Below are 14,755 nucleotides of genomic sequence, written 5' to 3' on the forward strand. Positions count from 1 at the left end.
GTAACTGTTAGATTAACTGAAGCTTCTTCACTTTAAATCTTCTTCTTCTAATAAGTTGGTTAAACTTCTAAATTTGTTCTTCAGCTTTAATCCAACTTCAAAGTCAGTTATACCTCTACTTTCCTCCAAGCTATCAGTCTTTTTGTTCCTTTAGTTGATTGTTTATTTAATTTTTTCATCATTTCAGTAACACTTCATTTGCCCATATTCTGCATCTAACTTCCCTCAAACACAGCAACAACAATAACGACAAAACTCAGGAAGAACAAGATAGGGCATATTTGAACCACCATAAATCCGTGGATGTAAAACCCACAGAGGACTTCAGCATTGTCTGACAGGTCCCTTCCTAATTCAGTCTCTTCAATTTGCTTCCTAACTGCTTCTCTTCAAGTATCGGGAACCCATAAACCCTCACTGCCCCCCATACACAGTATATGATTCCTTTTTGTAAATATATCTCAGAACCCTGTAATTTGTCACTTCTTCTCTTTTGTAAATGATTAACCTCATCCTCTGGCACGTATACTGATTATTGAAGCCCCCAGTGGAAACCTAAGAGACTATCTCATCTTGGTATATCACTAGATTCATAGAAGATACAAATTATTTTAGTAGAGTTTTTATGGTCAGTCAAATATATAACCTTAATGCATAAAGTTTTGTCAGAGGAAAACTGCTTGACTTTTCAAAAAGGCTCACTCATTAAAGATAAAATGAACTTTGTGTTCATTTTAGCTGTAACCTTTAAGATATCAATGACTATATACTCACTGTAATCATTCTTTAAAATTAGAATTATTGAAAAGTTTTATGATCACTGATGAGTGAAAGAAATATTGACTTGCGATCAGGAGAGATGGTCTCAGGCAGTAAACGGGTGAATTCCCAGAAGAATTTACTTCACTCTACTGCTTTCTGACACTATTGAAGTGGGTCAATTAGAAATAAATTCATCATGTTTTTAAACTTAATCATACATTTCATTATAATGCTTTAGATAGCAATTTAATCTAAGTAACTCCAGGATGCAAAAATGAATTATATCAATTAAGAGACTACTATAGCACAAGTACCCCAAATTGTTAGAGGCATGCATTTTTCTATATGTCACTTGTAAATCTTGCTTTTTATATTATTCTTCATTGTGTTTTCTTGTTTGTTTTGCTAATAAAACTAATTCATATTATTATGTGTATGTAAATGTGGAGGATAAAACCACTCCTCTACAAGTAATCATCATTTAATAGATATTTTTTTAACTGATAATAATCAGTGTAGACAGGTAAGTGGATCAGGTCATTGGATTAATAGTTCCAATAATTTTAATAATGTTTTAACAGTTATGTGACACCCTGCGGATTGAATAATGAGGAATTATTTCTTATGTAACAAATGATAAAATAATTTAGGAAAGTGAGAACTCATTACTTTTAAATCTGAAAACTTAAAAAATAATAAAAGAGAGACAAAGATTGTACATTGAGAAGATATATCATCATCTTTAAAAATATTTGTTCTCCATTTCCTAAACTTCTTCTTTATTTTGTTTTATTAATTTTATTTTACTTTGTTTGTTAAATCATGTGCTTTTCTATAACCTTACTTCTCAGTTTTATTACTTCCTGTAAAAGATTTTCATTATAAAGCAGTAAGCAACCAAACCTAATCTGAGTAGAGTATCTCCATATTGCTGTAATCTCTGGTTACTGTTCTTTCTTTCCCATTTCCCCATTCCTGAAGCAGCCCAGTTCCTTGCCTTCTGTCACATTCTACTCTTACTTCTCTCTCTCTCTGGTGACTCATTTTCAGTCTCCTTTGTTATCTCATCTCTGTACAAGTGTCAATAAATTTGAATTTCCTATGCATTTAATCTTATGTCTTCTTTTCTTCTTATGCCAACTTTCTCCCTAGGAAAATACATTCTCTCCCATGGCTTTAAATCTCATTTATACTTAGAGGCCCCAAAGTGTATATCTCCAGAACAGATCTACTTTAGTCATTCCAAACTTACTTTATTGAACCAACTACATTCCCATCTGCTCACAATTATATAACCTAGCTCAGAATGAGGTTCTTTTTTAAACACGTTTTTTCCAGAAAGCTGTTTTGGCACTTCACTTCTGTTACTCTGCACATCCAATCTATCATGTAGTCTTGTCAATTTACTCTTATCAATATATAACTGCACCCGTTTTATTTTCCCTTATTACAAACAGTAGTTTGAGCCACTGTGATCAATTTCACCTGAATTATTGCAGTATTTTTTTTAATTAGCTGTCTCGTTTTGCTTTGGACAGTTCAATCCCTGGTAATTCTACCCAATTTACTCTTGAAATTGTAGTGAAAAAATTTTCAATAACTCTGATCAGTGAATTCCCATGCTTAACATACATTGAGAACCTTTTCAGTACATTTAGAATAAAATGCAAAACTCTTAACCTGGCCTGTAAATCTTTACTTGCCATTCCATATTTATTCTGCTTACTTCCCCTCAATCTCTATATTCTAACCACCAGGACCTTATGTTCAGTTCATCTGAAAGCTAAGCTCTATCTTAGTTTAGGGTCCTTACACATGCCATTTTTTCTACCTAGAACTGTTTTTCCTTGGTCTTTGGATGGTGATTTCAGAGCCATTCATCAGTTCTCAGCTGAATTGCCTTTTCCTCAGGAATGTCTTAGAAATACCTCACCTTAAAGCCAAATTACATGACCAACACAAAACATAACATCACACCCTTATGTTTGCTTATATTACTCATATGGTATTGCATATTTTATTGTTTATAATTGTTATTCATTTGCCTGATGATATTCATAAAAGTTCTCTTACTTAATGACAGTAAACTCTATGAAGTCAGGGATGTTATCTATCTTAGTCATCTATCTTCCATATCTAGCATAGTACAAAGACATTCAAAACATAGTTTTAGAATTAATAAATGAGGAGCAGGCTTGTATTTTATTCTTCCTTAACTTTATGTCAGAATTAGAAAAGAAAAACAAGGTTTTGAGACAAACGGCACTGTAAATGTAGGTACATTGGGCTTGCAAGTCAATGGGCTTGGCATTCATAGAAGCAATCCCTCCTGCCATGTTCTTTATAAAGTGTTTCTGATCTATCTATACCTTATTCCCCAAGACTCTACATCATGGGATACATATTCTCAATGGCAGTACCATTTGATTCTAGGTGTACTGCTTAAATATAAAGTCAAAATTCCTTTGTATGATGCATAAACATTTTAGTCTTTTGATTACTATTTAACTTTGCAATCACATGCTCCTGTTATGCTCACTTAACTGTTACCTAACCAAGCTTGGGTCCACTCACCCACGCACAGTAAAGTCAATCTACTGACAATGGGTTGTGGTGAAGGAAAGTGCAGTGTTTATTGTAAGGTGCCATACAAGAAGTCCAGGGCAGCTAATACTCAAAAAACCTAAACTCTCAATGGGTTTCAGAAGAGCATTTTTAAAGGTCAGGTGAGGGAGGGGAGTTGGAGGGTATATGATCAGCTTGTGCACAATTCTCTGATTGGTTGAAGGTGAGGTAACAGAGGGGTGTCACAAGGGTTAACCTTATCAGTCCTTAGGCTCTAGTAGGTGTGCGGGCTATGTGCTCCTGGTCATCAAGTAGTTAACTTCCTCCATTTGGTGTGGGTTGTAGCATCTGCCAAACAACACACGAAACATGTATCAGATACTGTCACCTAGGTACTTCAGAGAAAAACCAAAGACTCTGTGACTGCCATATGGCTGATTTACTGCTTAAATTCTTACCAGTTCTCCTGGCCCAACTGCTATTTTTGTCACTACATCCTTTTTTTTAAAAAATTAATTAATTAATTAATTAATTTTTGGCTGTGTTGGGTCTTCGTTGCTGGGCGCAGGCTTTCTCTAGTTGCAGCGAGCGGGAGCTACTCTTTCGTTGCAGTGGGCAGGCTTCTCATTGCGGTGGCTTTTCTTGTTGTGGAGCATGGGCTCTAGGCGTGCGGGCTTCAGTAGTTGTGGCACGCGGGCTCAGTAGTTGTGGCTCATGGGCTTAGTTGCGGCTCACGGGCTTAGTTGTTCCACAGCATGTGGGATCTTCCCGGATCAGGGCTCGAACCCGTGTCCCCTGCATTGGCAGGTGGATTCTCAGCCACTGCGCCACCAGGGAAGAAGCCCTGTCACTACATCCTTTTAATCATGAATTCTTGAGTCAGGCTTTTGTGACTCAGGAGAGGCCTGGGAAACTACAGCTTCTCTACAGAGACAGGCAGAGGACATGGGCAGGGGGGTCTGTCCCAGGAAGGCCCCATACGGCCCTGATTTGTTCCATAACCACTCTGTGTTCCAGACGAATAAAACTTAGATTATGCTTAAATTTGTGTACTCTTTACACTTCTACTCATAACCTCTGGTAGGGGTGGGATGGGCAGAGAATGTTGACTCTTTACTCCAGTTTTGTTGGCCTAGTGACTTTCTTCAAAACAATTAATTACCACATTTTTCAGGGTTTTGAGAAGGAAAAAGGAACCACAGTGGGTATCTCAAGCAGAAATTACACTGAAACATACACAGAAAAGCTGGAATAGCTGAAGTGTGCTTGTGTCTGAAGGCATGGAGGAAAGTCTGGGGTTATTGAATTTAAAGACACAGAAAAATTCCTACAACCTTGGTTCAGGGAGATGCTCCTATTACCAAAGCTTTAAGCTTCTCACGTCCACAGATTGGTGCTTAGACACGAGAACATGATGTCCTGTCACTTCCACTACTTCTAAAACTGCCATCTCTGTGGCTTTAGTTGCTGCCAGAATTAACAATAGCAGGATGGGCTCTGACTTATTAACCTTCTAAGCTGATACACTTGCATACAATGGGAAAGTGGTCTAAGCTGTATCCAGAACACTGGCTCAAAGGGAGTTTCATTGCTTGTTTGGTTTTGCTTTAGCTTTCTAAATGCTTTAATTTTAAGGAGAGAGGAATGAGTGCTGAAAAAAAAACCTGTACACACAAACTACCACACATCTTCCATAAATGTTTTCCCAGAAACATCAGCAAAATAATGCAGACTCACTTTGAAACCTAATATCACTTCCCTTACTTCCCATAGTACTACAACTGTGCAACTGTCTTCCCCAACATACTCTGAGATCTCTTGGGCATTATCCATCTATGTAATACTTTCATCTATGATAAGGTCTTCCAAATATTAGGTTCTCAATAAATATATTTTGAATTATTTAAATACTGAATGAATGAATAATCAACTGTATAGCCCTAACTTCTGATTTGCATGCAGCTAACGTTCCTCCACAAATTTTCTGCCATATATGTAAGCTTAGGCAAATAATATGGCAATTATCACATTTTTCAAAATTCATCTCCTATCACCTCAGTTGCCAGAGAATTCTCCTTCATAACCTTTTGAACATAAGTTACAAAAAATCATTAGCATCAATCTTCATAATTAAACCTTTTTTTTTTTAGAACAGTGTCAATCTCTAGCCAATTTTGCAGTCAGGTTTATGTAGGTACAGAATAAATATTGATAAATATTGAATGAATAAAGGCATGAATGAATGAATCCAATGACTTGAAAATAAACATCCATCTTTAAAGTTGTAAAATCATCCATCCATATTAGGGCCCTCCTGATTAGGTCGGTCCCATCAAGAATACTTTATTTTTCTTAAAACCAACTGATTCAGAAACTTAATTATTTAATTATTTCTTGTAAAAACTGAAAGCAAAAAAGTAGATAATTTCAGTATTATAGTTGAAATTTCAACACTCTTCTTTCAATAATTGATGCATCAAGCCAACAATAAAATCATTAGTTGACCCGAACAGCACTATCACTGAACTTGATCTCACTAACGTTTATAGAACACTCCATCCAACAGCAGAATACCTATTTGTCAAAATCCACAGAGTTTAAAACACGAATAGTAAATCTTTATATATGCAATGAAGAATATCAATTAGGAGGTTATGAGATCCCAGGATAGAATGTAGAATGTTAAAAACTCCACCTATATTACAAACAAACATATAAAATAACTTCATTGAAGGGAGTGGAGAGAAAGGGTGCTGACCAAGGTGACTTTGAAAATACATGGAGTCTCTAAGACTAAAAGCAAAAAATCTGTACATATGTATTTTACTTTAATTGATACAGATGTTTCTCTGTGAGGTACACTTTATCAATTATTTTACCTCTATACACATATAATGGAATTGAACATTTAAATAATAGATGTCAGATGGTGGAAGTCAGGTTTTTCATTGTTGGAGTGAGAGTTTACAGGTAGGGGGAGAAGGCTAGAGTAATCATATATCAATAGATTAGAGTTGGAGACGTAAGTAAGAACTCATGTAGATCTTAATATAGACACAGATGGTTGCATATAGAACTATTTATAGATATGTATATACATGGGAAAGAATACATACATACATATGCACATATTTTTCTTTGCTTGTCAGATGAGAAGTCCTTAAAGAAATTACACCACCTTAGCTTGAAGCACACCTAGCATTTAGATATGGATTTTTTATAAAGAAACCTGGGCTCTTTGGAAAAAAGGCCAATCTAAGAATGGGGAAAAGAAATACACGGGATGAACGTGGAGCACCTTGTAGTGCCAGAAAGTAAGGAAGTGCTCAAAATATTTGAATTTACATATTATTCCAATTTGGGAAGGAGTGCATTGAAAATTAAAGAGTTTTTATGTGTATTCTGTTATTTCTGTTATGGCTCTTCTTCATGCTCTCAGTGGTTTCAGAAATGTATCTTCTAGTATGTAAGGCATCAGTATATAAACTGCAAATGGTACTCTATATGAGAAGCTGAATTATGAAAAAGTGCATCTATTATGAGAGTCTCACACCTAGGTCAGGACACATAGTTTGGCAGTGGCAGAATAGAGAGCAAAGCCTAGTGGCCTTGGATGCCATTGTTTAACTCCTATCTATCTGGGAACTAAAGAATTAGATAAGACTCAACTACATAGTTTAGACATTTAAAGTAATTACATTTATTTAGAAATAAAATCAATTTAGAGATGGAAGATCATGTTGGAAATACTTTGAGAATTTTACATTTATAGATTCAAAAGAAAATCATCTTCTGAATAGTGTTACTAATAAAAGAACTTTGTCTTGATCTACATAGTCTGAGCAGAAAACTTCTAGACTCTCTCTAGCAAGAACTTACAGAATAAGATTTACAAATCTCAATAAGCCAGTTTTTATGTCAGTGTCATCTTAGAATAAATTGACGGCTGCTAAAACTTAATTTAGTTTGAGTCTCTTCTGATCATATTTATAGTTTTACAGACAGCCATGTTCAATTCGATTATATTATATCTTACAAGAAATATGCCAAGTTTAAATTAAGAATCTATTTTAAATGCTCTGATATTCAGGAATTTCTATCAAATTGCACTAAGCTAAGGATTTTAAACAAAACGTTTTACTTAATAAAACATTTGATCCCAATAGTAAATTTGTCGATATTAATCTCCACATTTTATTTTTGCATTTTCTAAAGCACATCTGTCAGAGTAATTATAGACTCCTGCATGTAATCTGATATTAGATGAAAAGTTTAAACTACAAATGACATAATATTAATATACAGAAGAATGAATTGATTTTTATGTTATTCTTGAAAAGAGAGTCCATCTTTTATAAAGTAAATTAAATTTACAAGTAAAAATTGAAAGTGGTATTTTGAATCATTTTAGACAGTGAACTTTCAGTTTCTGATGTTAATCATTTGTTGAATAACTTTTAAGTGATCAAATAATGAGATAATTAGGGGGTTCAGTAACTAGAGGAAGGAAAGGAAGAAATATTATTATGATATCACATACACGATATGTTATGTCACTTACTATATCATAGACTTTAATTTTGTCAATTACTTTATTTAGGGACATTAGGACAACTTGACCTAGGCTACTTTATTTATTTACTTACTTTTGCAATAATATTTTATTTGTTCTCTTTGGTCCATTGTTAGTGTAAAATTATTTAGAGTTACATTGACTAAAATTAATATTGTAGTTTCTAGCTGTTCACAGGATTTGTTTTGCCTTAATTTACTAACTAATCTCTTGGCAGAGCTAAAACAATAAAGCTATTAAAGATATGTAGGTAAGTGCCAATGAGGAAAGAGACAAGTGTATTTACATGTCACTTTCCATTACGAGCAATGGGAAAAAGTAAGACAAAATTAATTATTTTTTAATTAGTTGTATTCCTTAAAATATAATATAGTGAATATTTCTACCCTCAAAATTATCCACTGGAGTTATAGAACTTTTTGATTATTTTGTGAGTGTCAATTACATAGCTATCTCTAAAAATCAATTCAGAAAAAAAGAAAAATTTTTGTAATTTTATATATATATATTTTGCCTAAAGTATGTGGATTAATAGCCTGTAGAATCCACATTAGAATCTAGTCTGTACCTTTTACATTTTGTCAACCTAGTATTCAATTTATTTGTGACACCAAGTTTGATAACTGGTACAAATACATATACCCTAAATGTGATTTGGATTAAATAACCTTAATTAAAAAAACCCCCAATACTCTATTTTATTATGGTCTCTATTCCTAATGATGCCTCCATGTTTAAATTAGCCTGAGTACCTAAATCTTCTTGTTATGCTGAAATTTTGGAACATCAGTCTATATCTTAACACAATTAAAGTGACACAACTAGTCATGAAATTGATTATTGCTTCATTAAAAAATATCAGAATATTTTGAGGGTCCTGGAGGTTAAAAGCTAAAATCTGTTCCTGATTTACTGTGAAAAAAGAATGATAAATACACTAAAATCTAAGTCCAAACTTTCAAAGCTAAAATGCTGACCCAAAGCAGGTAAGAGTTCTCATTCAAAGGAAAACAAGGGGAGATGCAAGGGGACCGGAAGCATAGCATCTGGCATTCCATTCGATTCCAAAAGTTCACCCCAAAACAAGTGTGGTTTTCAGAGAAGTGGCAGAGTTGAGACATGAGAAGTAAATCACAGAAAAATACAAACCTGTATGGAAAATTCTCTTCCTACCTGATACGTTACTCTTAGAAGCATTTAGAGGAATGCTTATGAACTGGTTTGATTGAAAGGAGGAAACTGATATGGACTTTCTCTAATACAAAATGCACATAAGCTTCTAGAAAATTTTCATGGATAGTATATGTCATTCATTATGTAGTAAAAATACCTGCTTTACACATTTTAATAGAAAGATTTCAAGAGGTTGCACTTGGATATCTTGGTTTCTTTAATTTCGTTGTATTATAATTGAAGCCAACATTCATTTCTGAAATTGATGCAATGTCAAGATAGTGAAGTAGACCAGATGGCTTTTGCATGTTGCAATATAAAAACACAGCTTTGAAACTAGGTTTATTTGTGATCAAGTCCATTTCTGTCAATTTCTCAATATCATACCCCAGTGGATAAGACTTTTTAAGGATCAGTATTCTTGTACGTATAATATGAAAAATAGTAACTCATTATCAGGTGGTAGGAAGAACAGAGATAATGAAATAATATATCAGAAACACTTAGAACAGTGCCAGATATATAATATGTACAAAAATTATATTACTTTTACCGCCTGTAACAAATTACATTTCTTCACTATGATTTGTTACAGTGCTATATATATATATATATATATATATATATATATATATATATATATGCAACAAATATTTATTTTGTACTTATCAGGCACTATTCTGGGTACTAGAAATGCATCAGAAAAGGTTTTCGCTTTCATGCACTATTCATTCCAAATTGTAAGATACTGTGATTTTCACTTAGAAGTACTGATTTAGTAACAGATTTACATAAGGAGAAAAGGAAAGCTTAAGAAATATTAAAAATGTAAAACAATTTCCTCCCCTAGTTTGAAATAAACATAAGTTCACATATATTTAGTTTCTAGGTTTTCTTTGTTTTTGAATTTAAAGCAAATAAAAATACCTTTTATTGGACAGATTCACAAAAAGTATAGTTTCTTATGTTGGGAAGCTTCCCTCTTGCCCTTTTTGTTCCAGAATGCAAGGCCTCAGTGACTATCAAGTCTATGGAAGAATGTATTCAAATATCAGCTAGAATTTCCACACTTTGCATCTTCCATACAGATAAATCATGCCACATAAGGATCAGGAAATATCATCAGAAACCCTCCCAAGAGAATGGCAATGTCTTTTACGACCATTGTCTTTTAGGTCCGGTTTTATCCATGTACTTTGGCCTTTGCTCATCTAAACTTCCCTCAGATTATATCACACGGCCCAGTAAATGTCTAGTACATTTTCCCTTACCTATTCTCTCTGTAGTTGGATTTCTGTTACTTACCATCCAATGAGATATGACAACTCTGGTGACACCATATTACTACACTTAAATTAAAACTGCTCACACTTAATGTAAGTGCATTCACTCTTTCACACACTTCTTTAACACATCTTTTAATATAAGATCCCTAAGATCAGGGGTTCTCTATATTGCTTGCTACTTAATTTCTACAGCCAAAAGCAGAACTTGGCACATAGCAAAGAATCAATATGTATCTGATGGATGACTGAATATCATGGAACGAGAACCGTGTAAGGATGGAAATATGAGCAAGGTATTTAGTGAATGGAAGTTGAGTGAGGAAATATTTCTACCCTCTGATTGTATCCCTTCCTTGCACCCCCACTTTTTTTTCCCCACAATTACAAGGGGGTGGTTTTTATTCCCTGTTATATCACTTGCTTATGTCAGAATGACCTTAAAGTTTGGTTTGGCAGTTTTGTACTAAAGAATGTATTGCATTACAGGAGAAAAGAGAAAAATAGAAATTTAGTAGAAATTAAGTTAGTTAATATTTATAATTTTAAAATGCATATAAATCAATGGGATCTTGTGGAGAAATAGACAAAAGAGGGTAGAGGAAATTACAAAATATTGGCTTTCATGCCACCAAGAAATTTAAGTGAGTGAGACTCTGGGGTTATTCACATGGAGTAGAAGGGTTACCAGAGAATAAGCAGAACTTGATGAAACTTTGGTTAGTTTGATAATGGTGATCCCATTTTATGGTCATGATGCAATATGAAAAATGACAAATTTAAATGAAATAAATAGTATATAGAGACAGAAGTGCATTTGGCCTAAATATATCACCTGGAAGAATGCTGGGAGTAATTTTAGAGGAATTGATGCAGCTGTCTGAACTTGAGATGATTAAGGAAGTATTTACATAAAATTTATAGGTAGGTGGATAGATAGATAGATAGATAGATAGATGAGAGAGAAGGGGAGAAAATAGTTTCTTGATACACAATGTAACTTTTCTCACTGGTTGAATCAAAAGTAGAACCAACAGATCAAGTTCTTGCACAACTACTTTGCCTCCTCTGTACCTCATTGTCATTGCCTGGACAGAACTTTGGACTGAAAATGACATTCACTATCCTATTTTATTTATGTAAGGAGGCTGCTGTTTGTACTTAGAGGATTTACCACCCAAAGAAAAAAGCAGAAGCAGAAGCAGGAATGAAAAATTTGCCTTTATCATGTGCGGGCAATTATTTTCAAGTATTTTGAAAGTTTATGACAACTTCAAATAAAAATACTGTTGCCACACCTAGGGATTCAGGGCAATGCTGTGAGATGTTTAAACCCCTACACTAGGCATGCATCATAGCCTTCTTTCATGGGGTCTTTGAAGATATCTATGATGATGATAAGACAATAACTTGATTCAAGATGAATCAGAACCAGCACAGGAAACAGAACTTTTCATTTCCCTGAATATCGTCTCTAGCATTGGCGTTTAGAATCATGTACTGCTTTTCCTCAGCCCTTGAGAAATGCTGTATTGATGAGCATGAAATCAGGGAAGTCAAGAACAATGACAAGCTCCTTTGTGAAAGCTCTCCTCTGCTTTTAATTGCCAAGTCCTGCCAGTAATTTCAACACTAAACTATGAAAGGATTTTGAAATCCAGCATGATTAGATGAGAGTGAAGCACTATCTCTCAAGATTAAAATCTAAGGAAACCACAGTATTGAAATACCAGATTTGAGACTATCTTTCGGAATGATTTTAGCCTTTGAAATCAGTGTTTCAGCCAATTTAGATAAACACTACACTTTTCTCTTCATGGTCCTTCAGTTGTATTTTTATCATGAAAAGCAAAAGCACTTCCTTGAAATAGCCCACATCATCTGAAAGATGCCACGTGTAACATTGATTGGCAGGCATTTGAGAATGGTAGACAGCCAATAAATCATTTAGAACTGTGTGTCTTTCAGTTCAACTTTAAACATTTACCTTTTCTCCCTTTAAAAAGCGCATTTCAATATCAAATATATATATTTTTCTATTTAAACTTATGCATCAACCTGAATATTGGGACACGCAGTGAAACTAACTGATTTGGCAATAATCCCTTAGAGCATAACTATAAACTAAATGCAATTTACATTTACGTGACAGATTTGGTTCCCAGATCAGACAATTTGTTATCAAAGGCATGTTTTAGTCCTGATTTCTGTACAGAGGAATTTATGAAATTGCATAAATAGAAACATTATTTTCTTAATTCCTGGATTTATGATATCTTGGTATTGAGGATTTATAAGGAAGCATTTAAAAAAATTATAAAGCAAACAATTTAGGTTTCACAAGAACTAAAAGGCAAGAACTGTGATTGGACACACTCACCTCTTCAAGGATGGATTTGCCCCAGCTGCTGGGAGCAATATAATAGGAAAGACTTCAGCTGCCAGCTCCTTCAAGGACTGCCTCAGCTGCAAGAGTTATCTGACCCAACATTCAGTCCTTCCTGGAGCACATGGTATCCAAACACTGATGGAGACAGTGGTATAAAAGCCTGAGCATTTTGACCCAACCTGGGATGACCCTGACAGTTCCTTCCAGCTCCAGAGAAACCCATGGCTCACATTCTTCCTCTTCCACTCCTGCGTCTACAGATGGGGTTCCCATGGGTGATACTTAATAAAACTGCCAAATATCAGATTCTCTCTCAGAGTCCATAACACACACTTTAGTTTCTTAAATTTTTATTGGGATACAGTTGATTTACAATGTTGTGTTAGTTTCAAGTGTATAGCAAAGTGAATCAGTTATACATATACATATATCCACTCTTTTTTAGATTCTTTTCCCATATAAGCCATTACAGAGTATCAAGTAGAGTCCCCTGTGCTGTACAACAGGTCTTTATTAGTTATCTATTTTATATATAGTAGTATGTATATGTCAGTCCCAATCTCCCAATTTATCCCTCCCCCTTACCCCCTGGTAACCATAAGTTTTCTAAGTCTGTGAGTCTGTTTCTGTTTTGTAAATAAGTTCATTTGTATCATTTTTTAGATTCCACATAGAAGTGATATCATATGATATTTGTCTTTCTCTGTCTGACTTACTTCACTCAGCATGACAGTCTCTAGGTCCATCCACATCGCTGCAAATGGCAGTATTTCATTCTTCTTTATGGCTGAGTAATATTCCATTGTATTTATGTACCTGGAGAAAACCATAATTTGAAAAGATACATGCACCCCAATGTTCATTGCAGCACTATTTACAATAGCCAGGACATGGAAGCAAATTAAATGTCCATCAACAGAGGAATGAATAAAGAAGGTGTGGTACATTTAACACACACGTTAAATACAGAGGCAGCCATGTAAATCCTGTTTCTGGGAATTATTTCAAAAATTCATAAAAAACATATATAATTATTGGTTGTTTAGGTAAGTATTTGAGGAGCGGGAAACAATGATGGAAAAGTAAAAGGAAGTATAAGCTTCTGTTAAATAATGTCTTCCCATATTTAGCAAATATACAAATTGCATGTACACTACACTCCTTCCTTTGAGCCCAGTATTTCAATATTATATGTTTGTGTGTGTGTGTGTGTGTGTGTGTGTGTGTGTTTACTGAAATCATTGTAGATTTTACTGGATCTCAATATAAGGAGATTCTGAAGAGTATGTCTGGAATTGGGTTGAATAGTGGAGGACTCATATGGACACATGAAGCCTGTTACTTTGGCGTTTCATTAGTTTTATTATTGTAACAGACATCTCCATGACCTAAATATATTTTTACATTTGCTACCTTTTTAAAGTTATTTATGTGAAATTAATAACTCTATTTATTACCTCAGAAACAGTTTATAATGATTTATTAATATGGATTTATTGTCAATAATACATTTTGACTTATTGTATCTTTGTGGAGCCATTTAAAAAATTAAATTGTAATAGAAGGGAATAAATGCATATTATAAGCTGCTTGCTTTGTGTAATGGATCTGTTTAACTACAGGACTGTTTTTGCTTTGAAAGAAGGTAAGACCAAATTGTTCTAGTAAACTGAACTGGAGGTGACATTTGTCATTAATCCCCTTTTCTCAAGACCTTACCAGTCTTTAATTCACCTTAGCAAACACTTGTAACTAACACACTATGTACTTATATTTTTTGCCTTCTGTTTATCCAAATAGAATTTAAGTTCCATGAGGGGAAGTTTTCTTGTCAGTTAGTTCATTCTTATTAGTACATCCCCTGTGTCTAGTATATATCAAGTACTTAAACATTATTTGTTGAATGAATGGCTCTTATTTTAAAGAGAAGCCAAAATTTTAGCCTTAGTAGAGGGAATCCATGCCCACATCTGGCCCTGGATATTATATTGTTTGTATGATTCTTCTACC

General features: G+C 34.2%; 1 long non-coding RNA gene across 28 annotated transcripts in view; it reads right to left on the bottom strand.

The window, feature by feature from the left end:
* LOC309656873 overlaps positions 1-14,755 on the bottom strand; it is a 1,296,162-nt gene that overhangs the window by 814,289 nt on the left and 467,118 nt on the right. For 15 of the 28 annotated variants that reach the window (XR_014261546.1, XR_014261547.1, XR_014261548.1 and 12 more), the window contains one exon: positions 13,079-13,561. The exons of 6 other annotated variants lie outside the window; for them this stretch is intronic. This is a non-coding gene — a long non-coding RNA (uncharacterized lncRNA). Of the gene's footprint in view, positions 1-3,370; positions 3,676-10,000; positions 10,102-13,078; positions 13,562-14,755 lie in introns of those variants that run through there. 7 more of the 28 variants (XR_014261539.1, XR_014261540.1, XR_014261541.1 and 4 more) reach the window with 4 other exon arrangements.

This window comes from Balaenoptera physalus (assembly GCF_965194825.1).
Source record: "Balaenoptera physalus genome assembly, chromosome: 3".
NCBI classification, from domain to species: domain Eukaryota; kingdom Metazoa; phylum Chordata; class Mammalia; order Artiodactyla; family Balaenopteridae; genus Balaenoptera; species Balaenoptera physalus.